The sequence below is a fragment of the Miscanthus floridulus genome, chromosome 18 (assembly GCF_019320115.1).
Source record: "Miscanthus floridulus cultivar M001 chromosome 18, ASM1932011v1, whole genome shotgun sequence".
Classification (NCBI taxonomy): domain Eukaryota; kingdom Viridiplantae; phylum Streptophyta; class Magnoliopsida; order Poales; family Poaceae; genus Miscanthus; species Miscanthus floridulus.
In genome coordinates, this window is record NC_089597.1 from 53,611,475 (window position 1) to 53,622,628 (window position 11,154).

Genomic DNA, 11,154 nt, shown 5'->3' on the forward strand with positions numbered 1-11,154 from the left:
AGAATGTGCTAATGAGATGTATTCACATTTGAATGTTCTTGTAGATGAAGTCAATGGGCTTGGACTCACTCAAATGCAACCATCCAATGTTGTAAGAAAGATTTTGAGTGTCCTCCCCATTGATAAATATGGGCATATTGTGACCGTGCTTCATCAAGGTGATCTTTCCACCACTACACCGATACAAATCTTGGGAAAGATCAATGCTCATGAGATATACATGCATATCACGCTGTAAAATGGCTCATCCTCTACCAAGAAGAAAGATAAGGACTTAGCATTCAAAGCTAGCCAAGAGAAGGGTAAAGCAAGACTTGAGTATGAGAGCTCAAGTGATGATGAAGTTGATGATGAAAGTCTTGCTCTCATGGTGAAGAAGATCGCCAAGATGCTAAAGAAGCTCAACAAGAGTGGCATCAAGTTTGATGGCAAGAAGAAGAAGTTCTTCACTAGCTCTAGAAGGAAGCCAATCTCCGAGATGGATTGCTTCAATTATGGAGAACTTGGTCATTTAGCATACCAATGCACTAAGCCCAAGAAAGACAAGTTCAAGAACAAGTACAAGGGAAAGAAAGATGACTCAAGTAATGAAGAAGAAGAAGAGAAGAAGAAGAAGAAGCCATATAAGAAGAGAGATGGCAAGAAGAAGGACTTCCACAAAAAGAAGAAGAAGAGTGGAAATGCATACATTGTCGGTGATTGGCTCACGGACATTGATTCATCTAGTGCCTCATCCGATGATGATAGTGACAACGAGAAGGTGGCTGCAATTGTTATCAACTCTTCATCATCTTCATCGCCACCACCGCCATCATCCTCTACACACCTATGCCTTATGGCCAAGGGTGACCGCAAGGTATCTAACAATGATGATAGTAGTGATGATGAGCATGCTAGTGATGATGATAGCGATAGTGATGATGATGAATATGAATCACCTTCTTATGATGATCTTGCTAGATTGCTAAAACAATACACTAAGATCATTATAAAAACTAGAGCTAAAAATGATTCTCTTTTAGCCAAATGTGATATAGCGGAAAAGGCTAGTGTTGAGCTTAAAGAAGCAAATGATGCTATATCATCCAAACTCAAGGAGCTCAAATCTTCTAAGAAAGAGCTTAAGGAAAAACATGATAAACTTGAGAGGACACATAATGAGCTCATCACTAGCCACAACAAGCTAAGAGAAGAATACACCACTCTTAAGATTAATCATGATAATCTTGTCATTGCTCAAGAATTTTTATCCGATGAGCCACATGATGCTACTAACAATGTTGTCAAGATTGATATAGCTACATCATGTGATGATTTGATCATTGAGCAAAGTTCTAGTAGCAAGGGCAAGCAAGTGGTTGAAGCCGATGATTATAATGAGTTTGTCAAGCTCAAGAATGATAATGAAAAGCTCAAGAAAGATCTTGAAGAACTCAAAACCACCAAGTCTATTGTGCTAGAAACTATTGTTCATGATGATGGTTTGATCCTTGAGAATGAGAAGCTCAAAGATGAGAACAAGAAGCTCAAGGAAGAGAAAAACAATGATGCTCTCAAGGAAGAAAACAAGAAGCTCAAGTTGGAGAAAGAGCATCTTAAGATTGGATTAAGCAAGTTCACTAGAGGTAAGCATCTTCAAAGTGAGCTACTAATGAATACCATCATGAAGATGGATAGAAGTGGCATTGGGTACTTGGCAAACCAAGAAAAGAAGGCTCAAGCTCAACAACAACATAAGTCTAAGCCAAAGCTAAAGAGATGTTTTGAGTGTGGACAAGAAGGCCACTTTGCTCATGAGTGCCAAACTCCACCACCACAACCCTTGCCCTAGCATGCTAAACCTTTTGCCTTCAATGCTCACTACATGCTTAGAAAGGATTCTAGTGGAAAGATGAAAGTGATGTTCTTAGGACCTCCAAACAAGAATAGGCCTAAGAAAATTTGGGTTGCAAAGTCACTTGTTGAGAAGGTGAAGGGCCCTCAACAAGTTTGGGTTCCTAAAGCTTGATCTCTTATGTGTAGGTGAACTACAAGACCGGTGGAAGTCATTGGGTTATTGATAGTGGTTGCACACAATATATGACCGGTGATCCTTGTATGTTCACCTCACTAGATGAAGAAGTAGATGGACAAGAAAGAATCACATTTGGAGATAACTCAAAGGGCAAGGTCAAAGGATTGGGCAAAGTGGCTATATCAAATGATTATTCCATCTCCAATGTGCTATATGTTGCTTCATTGAGTTTCAACTTGCTATCCGTTGGACAATTGTGTGATCTTGGCTTCCAATGCTTGTTTATCGAGAAGGAGGTTGTTGTATCCAAGAAGGATGATGATCATGTGATATTCAAAGGATTTAGATACAACAGCCTATATCTAGTGGACTTCACCTCTGAAGATGCAAACTTGAAGACATGCCTATTCACCAAAACAACACTTGGGTGGCTATGGCATAGAAGACTTGCTCATGTTGGGATGGGCCCAATTCACCCCCCCCCTCTTGGGCATCTTGATCCTTTTAGTGGGCGCACAAATTGAAACAGTATGGAGAGAGTGGGGATGAGCGTGGCTTACTTGATTCATGGGCAACCATCGTTCTGTTGTCCCTCCGATCTCTTCACCTGCTCTATGAGGGTTTCCAGGAAGTTAGTAAATGTGAGTGGGTGCGCGCGTGCCTTGAGTATCCTTAGCGGCTACAAATATTCTAGGAGTAATGCGGCGAGGAGGCATTCGCCCTGAGAGGCCTACTCCATCACTTTCCTGTTCTCGCTCTAGCTCTTTCTAGAGTCACTTTCTTGCCAACGGGGATGAGTCATGGCAAGCGGCCGTTGGAGGAGTCGTCGGGTCCGTCCTTGCCTACGTGATCAAGGGTTAGTGCATTCGGATGATGCTCGAGTTTGAAGGTTCGACCTATGTTGATTGCATGAATTTTGTAGGGCTACCTACCTTGTCGTGCCTACCGGGGCCACCAGTGCTGCTTGCGTTGTGACCCGCCTTCCCGGGGGTCAAGCTCATCGTCATCGTCTTTGAAGGATCGGCGTGAGTTCCGTGAGCTCATCCGTGTGGCGGACAAGGCCCACCAGCACTACTCTGATGTCACCCGCAAGGTGAGCCGGTTGGAGCACTGTCTTGAGGCCATCTGGGTGGCCCTCAAGGTGTCAGAGAGGGAGATCACTGCCACACATGTGGTGGTCACTGACGCCCAGGCCCGTGTCATGGTTAAGGATGCTTTTGCGTCTTGTTGTCTCACTCGTCATTTGTCATTTCTTGATTTCCTTCTGATCTTCACGTCCCCTCTTTGCTAGCGTTGGAGGAGTAGCTGACAGCCTCCCACCATTAGATGGAGGAAGCTCGCCTATAGGAGGTTCTTCTGATGGAGGACTACGAACGCGCAGTTGTGGCCAGAATCCATCAAGGAGCCGGCGTTGCGCTCGCCGCCCTACAGCTCCACACCAGCCACGATTTTCGTTGGGTGGAGCTCGGGTTCTTGGACCATGCCAGCCAGGCGGAGCGAGCGAAGATGGTCGGTGGCTTCGCCACCGCTACTGCCGCCATCATGACCACTGTGAACGTGGAGGACATCCTCCATGCACGATGGCCAGAGGCCTTAGGTTGTACCTAGGGTCCTTTGATGAATAAGATTCTTCAGTTGGTGTCTCGTGCTTCATTTTCTTTCATGCGCCCATTGTTGATCCGTTCATCTAAATGCCATAGTCGCAACCTTGCCTGGGGATCGACCCATGTAGTTTGGCTTGGTGCGACTCCATTTTCATGACCGTGGTGTCGTAGGACAGGCCCGGCAGTAGCACACCTTGGGTCGTCCCCTTTTTCTTTGGATTGTGATGATCTTCTCGGTGGGCATCGGTGCGCAGTATGCTACAGTGAGCCCCTATGAGTGAATTGTGTCATTAGGCACACGTCGATCAATATAGGTTTCTTGGGCACACATGCATCGTTATAGCATCGCCTTGACGTGCGCTTATTAAGGCATGTCGCGATCTCTAGGCTCGAAAGAGATTCATTAATGGTAATGTACAAAATTTTTAGCGGGCTGAAAGAAGCCCTGACACGAATGTTTTGCACCCACGCCACTGGTCGCAGCTTTCATCGCTTGTGGTGTCCAACGTGGCTGGGCCTAGGATACAAGCTCACTATGTCGAGGAATGCTCTCTGTCGCAAACTCTCTAGCGCTCTTCGACCGCGTCGTCCCCGAGCCATGTCATCGCCTACCTTGCTACGTGCCGTGGCCGAGGTCACAAAGTGTGTCCTTCATGTGCTCCCCTACCGTGCAGGGAAATCATGTTTGGGATTAGCCTCTAGGGGCTGGCTCGCATCTGTCACAATGTCATAATTCTCTTGTTCATAGAGGTGAGCCTGCTGAAGGTCGCCACCTATAGTGATGACCCCATGTGGGCCAAGCATCTTGAGCTTTAGGTAGGTGTAGTTGGGAGCAGCCATGAACTTAGCGTAGCATGGCCAGCATAGTATGGCGTGATAGGCACCAGGGAAGTCCGCTATCTCGAAGGTGAGCATTTCTATGTGAAAGTTGGCTCGACCCTCGAACGTCATGGGTAAGTCGACCTGCCCAAGGGGGACGGCATGGAGCCTAGGTATGACTTCATGCAACGGAGCATCGAATGGTCTATAGCTAATTGTGAAAGTCCCATGGCATCGTAAGTCTCAGCATAGAGAAGGTTGAGGCCACTCCCGCCATCCATGAGGACTCAAGACAGGTGGGTCTTGCCGATAATTGGGTCAACAGCGAGGGGGAAGCATCCTAGTTGTGGAATGTGGTCGGGGTGATCCTTTCTATTGAAAGTGATCGTGGCTTTCGACCATTTTAGGAATACCAGGACAGCTTCGCCTAGGGTGGCCACATTGACCTCCCTGGCTATGAGCTTCTACCAACATCTAGACTCATACACCATTAGTCCACCAAAGATCATGAGGCACCCTCTCGGGTCAGGATACGCATCCCTTCTCTTCATTTTCAGCGGGTCCGGATGGCGTGTCCATGCCGATCGTCTTGTAATCACCACTGAAGTAGCGCTTGATAAGGTCACACTCTTTGAGGGTGTGCTTGACTAGATAGCCATGGTTGCAACATGGCATCTTGACTATCTTGTCGAAACTAGCGTGGTTGAGCTTGTCAGTTTTTTGCTTGTGGACCCAGTCGACGGTCACGATGAACTCACTGTCGTGGTGCCTCTAGCTATCCTTCTTACCTTTTATATGCCAGTTGTGGTCCCTATCCTTGTCCATGGGTTTGGCTTGCGCCTTGCACTTGTGCTTGCAAAAGATTGCACGGATGGCCTCCTCGCTAGAGGTGTGGCTTGTTGCGAGGTCGAGCAACTCCTGCGTCGTTGACGATTTGTAGTGCCTGAGCTCGTGGATGAGTGCTTCGTTGGTCATGTCGGAGATGAGCGCTCTGATCATGTCTGCATCTACGATGTCAGGAAGCTCGTTGCACTGCTTGGAAAAGCAGCAGATGGACTCGCGTAGAGTCTCTCCCGCCTTCTGCATGTAGACTTTGAGATCCTAGGAATTTTTAGGGCGCACGTACATGCCCTAAAAGTTTCCTATGAAGACGCGCTTGAAGTCTGCCCATGAATGGATGTTGTTCGTGGGGAGATGCTCGAGCCATGCTCAGGCGCTCTCTGTAAGGCAGAGTGACAAATACTGGATGATGAAGGCATCATCGTCTACTCCGCCTGCCTGACAGGCGAGGTGGAAGTCTTCCAACCATATGGCGGGCTTGGTGTCACCGGAGTACTTGATGATGTTCGGCGGCGTGCGGTAGCACACCGGGAAAGACGTCCACCGGATCCTTTTTCACGAATGCCTGTGGGCCGTAGGCGTCTGGGCTTAGGCTGCATCGAGCATCCCACACCCTAGGATGCTGGCCATGGTTGTCTAGGTCACTATCATCATAGTGCAGCTGATCTTTACTCGCCTAGTCTAGCCTAGGGCGCCTAGCCTTGAGTTGGTCGAGCGTTGTGGTTTTCGACGTAGTGGCTACGCACGGGGGAAGGTTCCCGCCTTCGTGCCGTGCCGTCATCGTCTGGTCAGAGCTCGCTTGGCGCGTGGTACCCCTTGGTGGCACCACATGTCGAGGAGATGTGTACGAAGCTGGCCTTGGGAAGTCGCCTCCCTGTGGAACTTTGAGCCTTCTATACTGTCACGGTCTCTAGCAGGTCTCGCAGTTCCTGATGGACGCACTTTCCCTCATCGGTCGAGGGCTTAGGGGCCATCCGCATGATCATGGTAGCTGCCGCAAAGTTCTAGCTAGCTTAAGGGAAGATTGGCATTTCCCTCTTACGCTGTTGGATTTGATCGTACATGCGACATGCCTGTGCCCGCGCGCACTCAGCGTCGTGGTGTTGTGGGCTAGGGCATCCATCATCGCGGCATGCGTTGGCCTAATCAGCTTCCTATGCCCTGGCTCGTTCTAGGTGCTCCTGGTCGTACTCATCCTATTCCCTAGGGGTATGGGGGATCGGATAGGCGTCGCCCTCTACATCCTCTGCCGATGCTACCCAACCTCCGAAGGGTGCAACATGTTGAATTCACTAAGCGGAGGGCGGCTCCCCTCGGAATTGGACTCAGACCATGCTCTCAGAGGTCGCTAGCAAGAGGTCATAGAGGGACTCTAGGTCCCGCTTAAGGATGGCAACGGATCGGGTTTGGTGCGGATATCCGCGGGTTTCGGGTTTTGCGGGTTCGGGTTTGGGGATGGTTTTTCACCCACGGTTTTCGGGTTCGGGCCCCGAAACCAATCGGGTTTGGTTTCGGGTTCGGTTTTCCACCCGTGGATATCCAATGGATATCCGAAATAAATCATTTGGAATTAAAACTCATGTTTTATAATATACTAATAATAATTTGTTTACTTAGATTATTAAATTTATTTAAAGTTGACTCATGAAAATATTTATTATTTGTTGCCTCTTGTTTATACATGTGAATATGTGTATATATATCCGCGGGTTTCGGGTATCCATTCGGGTTTCGGGTATCCGTTCGGGTTTCGGGTATCCGCGGGTTTGGTTTTGGTGATGGATTTCCACCCGAATCGGTTTTCGGGGCGGGTTCGGGTTTTGATTTCGGGTTTCGGTTTTGGGTGCACGGAGACTCCACCCGATCCGAACCCGACCCGTTGCCATCCTTAGTCCCGCTCCATCATCCCCATTAACCCGGGGGAATCTGGCATCGTCGTTCAGTTGTTGCACCTAGCCTGCTCTTGCTCAAAGAGCGTGATAGCATTCCTCATTTTGGAGGACAGTGGAGTGCTGAGGTTCTAGAATTTGGCCTCTAGCGGTAGGGCCCACCTTCGAAGAGTTGGGCAAAAGCGTTTGCCAACACGTAGAACATGCGTCGGCTCAACTTTGGCTCGGGGTTCACCCCGAGATAGGCGTCGACTAGGCATGCTAGCGTATCGGAGTCGATGATCACAGGATCAGCTCAGGCCAGTCCATGATCAGGTGTCAAGATGTGCGGTGGAGCCGCATTCTCTTCGCTCAGTCACAGCTGACCTAGGCGGTCGGCCACGAAGTCCAAGTCCCCGAAGCGCAAGGTTTGTCTAGGGAGAAGACCATCTACGGTTGCTGGCCCGTTGATGTCGACGAACTCGAGGCTTCTGAAGCGGATGTGGCCGTCGGGGGTCGCGCCAAGAGCAAGTCCGATGTAGGTGCAGGGAGCCATCGCTTTCTTCTCAATAATCGAGAGTGCGCGACTGTCCCCTACCTAGCGCGCCAACTATCAGTATTTTGTAAACCAGACTAGTAAACTTATATGATTGTCGCGCTGCTCTGGGAAGACGATGGTAGCATTCAATAGACATGGGGATTTATACTGGTTCAGGCCGGAGCCCTACGTCCAGTCTGAGAGATGATCGAGTGCATGTTCCTCGCTTGAATGCTCTGTAGCTCTTACAATGGGGGTGCAAGAATGGTGAAAAAGATAGAAGGACCTATGCTAGGCGAAGGGCTATCCGAAGAGAAGCCCCAGGAGCCCTACTACAATGGTGAATGAATGGAATTGTGGAGGATGTCGAACATGTTGTCCTGGCGGTCCTTATATAGAGTTCGGGGTGAGGGTTGATACAAAGAAGAGGTTCCCCCAACCGAAGGGTCGTGAGCTTGAGGAAGGTCCTAGCTAACATGGCTTGCAAGCTACGCCGTCTTCTAGGGCTTGTCTGGACGTGGATATCGTCATGGTCTTGTGGCCACATCGTGGCAGGGTGTGATGTAGTGCTATTGTGCTTGCCGTGGCGGCACTATAAACACTGTGGTGGTTCGTCAGCAATCCTGTGCGATGCGGTATCCGTCTTGGCCTTTGTTGCCATCTCCTAGTTTTTTGGGGCATCGCACGGGAGTTGGTAGCCGCCCCGGGTCGTCGATCACCTAGTCGCTTTATGGGGCTGAGGGCCACAACCCCGATCGCCGGGGTCGGGGCTTTCAGCCGGTCTGGATTGCCTCTGTGTTGTGTTGAGACCCTTGTCATGGATCCCATCCCGTAGTGGGTGGGACCGTATATCCGTATTGCGGGGCCGTATCTGGTCGGTGGTCTTTGTACCCGTTATCCCCGCTTTGAGGCGGTGTTGTCTTGTCTGTGCAACGTAGCACAAGGTTGGTATCTAACCGGGCTAAGGTGACTGTTGTCCCTTCGGTCCTTGCGGGGTCAGTGCAGCATGTTTGCTTTTGTCAGAGCAGGAGCGCTTGGCCAGACACGACCTCTCCCCATCTCTTCTGAGGGTCATAATGGGGAGATGTCGTGTGCTTTGTGAACGCCACGCGGCTAGGGCCGGAGAATGGGTCGTGACCGACCCCGGCCTTAGTTCCTGACCTGTGATGCTTGTCTTGGGCCTCTCCTCGCCGACGCGTTGCGAGCCACGCGGTCTTCTACCTAATCGGTGTCTTGAGATACACCGGAGTTATAACTCCGATAGGTAGGGAGAGAAAGAATAAATAAAGAGAAATATAAAAGGAGAGGAAAAAAGAAGAAAAAGGGTATTCTGGACCTTTCATCATTTTTCACGTGAAAGAGAAGCTATTTTGACAAACGGTCTAAAAACAGCTTTAGCTCTCCAAGTGAATCAATTCCACAAGCGAAGTCACAACTGAAATTGTTTTAGTTGGAGTTGGAGCTCTACCAAACAGACCCTAAATTCAGCATAGCCTCCCAGTTTATGTCCGGATGGCCTTGTATTTATTACCTATTTTAAATATCTAATCCTTGCCCCCTCTCTTTCGGTTGACGGATGCCATCGCAAGCCCTTTATGGAACGGATTTGGTAGTCTCGCCTTCTTGAATTCGAGCTACCAAAAATTCCAGACAATTACATATAGTGAAATGAGCAATGAGAGTTTTTGAGCAAAGTATATTAGCCATGCTACTATATACGAGAACGGATGTGAAGACAATGCTTATATAAGGCTTCATTTGGCACAGCTTAACTTCACTAATAAATTAGTTCTTTTTTTTGGCTTTAGCTCGGTGATCAGTTTTATCGGCAAAGCAGAGCTATTTTTGTGAACTGTTTAGCAAAACAACTCTATATATAGATTTATTTAAAACATGTAGAATACCATACATGACGCATAATTGTGAGGTGAAGTCGTAAAACTTACTATTTTCTAGCTTCATCACATCTCATTCTTATATGAGAGCATAATTTGAGGAGCTTTATTGGTGAAGTTGTTTGCAAAAAAAAAATATGTTTGACAAAAAAAAATGCTTCAAACATTTTATGAAGCTGGTGGTAAAGCTGGAGCGAACATGTCCTAAGTGAGACGAACGATGTAGCTTAGGGCCTCTTTGGATCATCGACTAAAGTTTAGTAGTAAGATAATAGGCTAAACATGGACTAATCAAAATTTTCTTTTTCCTTATGAGTTTTACTCATCAATTAGCCTATACTAGTTCATGTTAGACCATAATTAGTTCATGTTTAGGTCTTCTATTTGGCATCCAAAACGTGGACTAAAGTTTAGTTTAGTCCATCCAAACACCTCTTAGTTTGTTTGTTTTGACCATGACCAAATTTTAAAAATAAATAATAAGTAAATATAAACTCATAAGCTTTTTTTTACAACAACTTATAAGAGCATCTCCAAGAGTTTCCTAAATCACCTCATAATCCTTGATTTTTAGAAAGATTAGAAAAGCCCTCTCCAACAACTCCTAATACTTCTTCCTAAAATTTACGCACTTGGGAAATCTTCCCCCGTTCCGCGTAACTTTACGCGAACGCGACCTCGCGCTTCCTCCCGCGGCCCTCTGACGTGCGCACCGCCGCCGTGGCCGTGGGCAACGACGACGTGCTCCCCGACGCGGCGGCACTGTCCTTCGCCTTCGCCACCTGGCAACAGCACCAGCACCAGCGCCCGGGGCCCCTGGTCGACTTCTTCCTGCGGTCGCACCACCTAGACCGGGCCGCGGGAGGTGGGCGTACACGGCGGCGCGGCTGGGGCGGTACTCCATGGTGCTGACCAAGCTGATGCTCCTCGGGTCCGACCTCCTGCGCGCGTACTCCTGCTCGCCGGAGCTGATGCCCGCGCGCGCCGTGGTGGACCGTGAGCGCAACTGCGAGGACATCCTCACGAACTTCGTCGCCGCCGAGGCGACCGGCGCCGGGCCCGTGCTCGTGGAGGCCGGCGGTGTCAGGGACTGGGGCGACCCCGGGAACAACGCCGGCGCCGGCGAGGGGCCTCGAGGCGGGGTCAGGGATGTGGGGCTCAGCGCCACGGGCGGGCTGGGCCACTGGGAGAAGAGAGGGCGCTGCATCACCAAGTTCCACCGCCTGCTAGGAAGGATGTCGCTGTGGTACAGCTACGACAAGGTCGTGCGGGCCACCGTCGGCGAGCAGGGCCTCTGCAGCAAATGTGGCCGCCTCGTCCGCTGCGACAAAAAAAAGTTGGGAAAAAATTGATGTGGGACTCAAATTTAATTTTTTGGAAGTCATTTATTAGAAATTGTTGGAGATGCCCTTCTTTTTTTCCTCCCAATACATTTTTAGAAGTTTGAAAACTATATGTTTTTAGGAGGAAAAAAATAAAAAACTGTTGAAGATGCTCTAAGGTTCGTTCCTTTCCCGCCACTGGAAACCGGAGCGTGGCAGCTTCAAAATGCGAAACCTTTCGTTAGTCGGAACTA

At 48.9% G+C, this 11,154-nt stretch overlaps 1 pseudogene; it reads left to right on the top strand.

The window, feature by feature from the left end:
• Positions 1–10,241: 10,241 nt before the first annotated feature.
• On the top strand, positions 10,242–10,930 carry LOC136523849 (glycosyltransferase family protein 64 C3-like; annotated as a pseudogene).
• Positions 10,931–11,154: the final 224 nt, after the last annotated feature.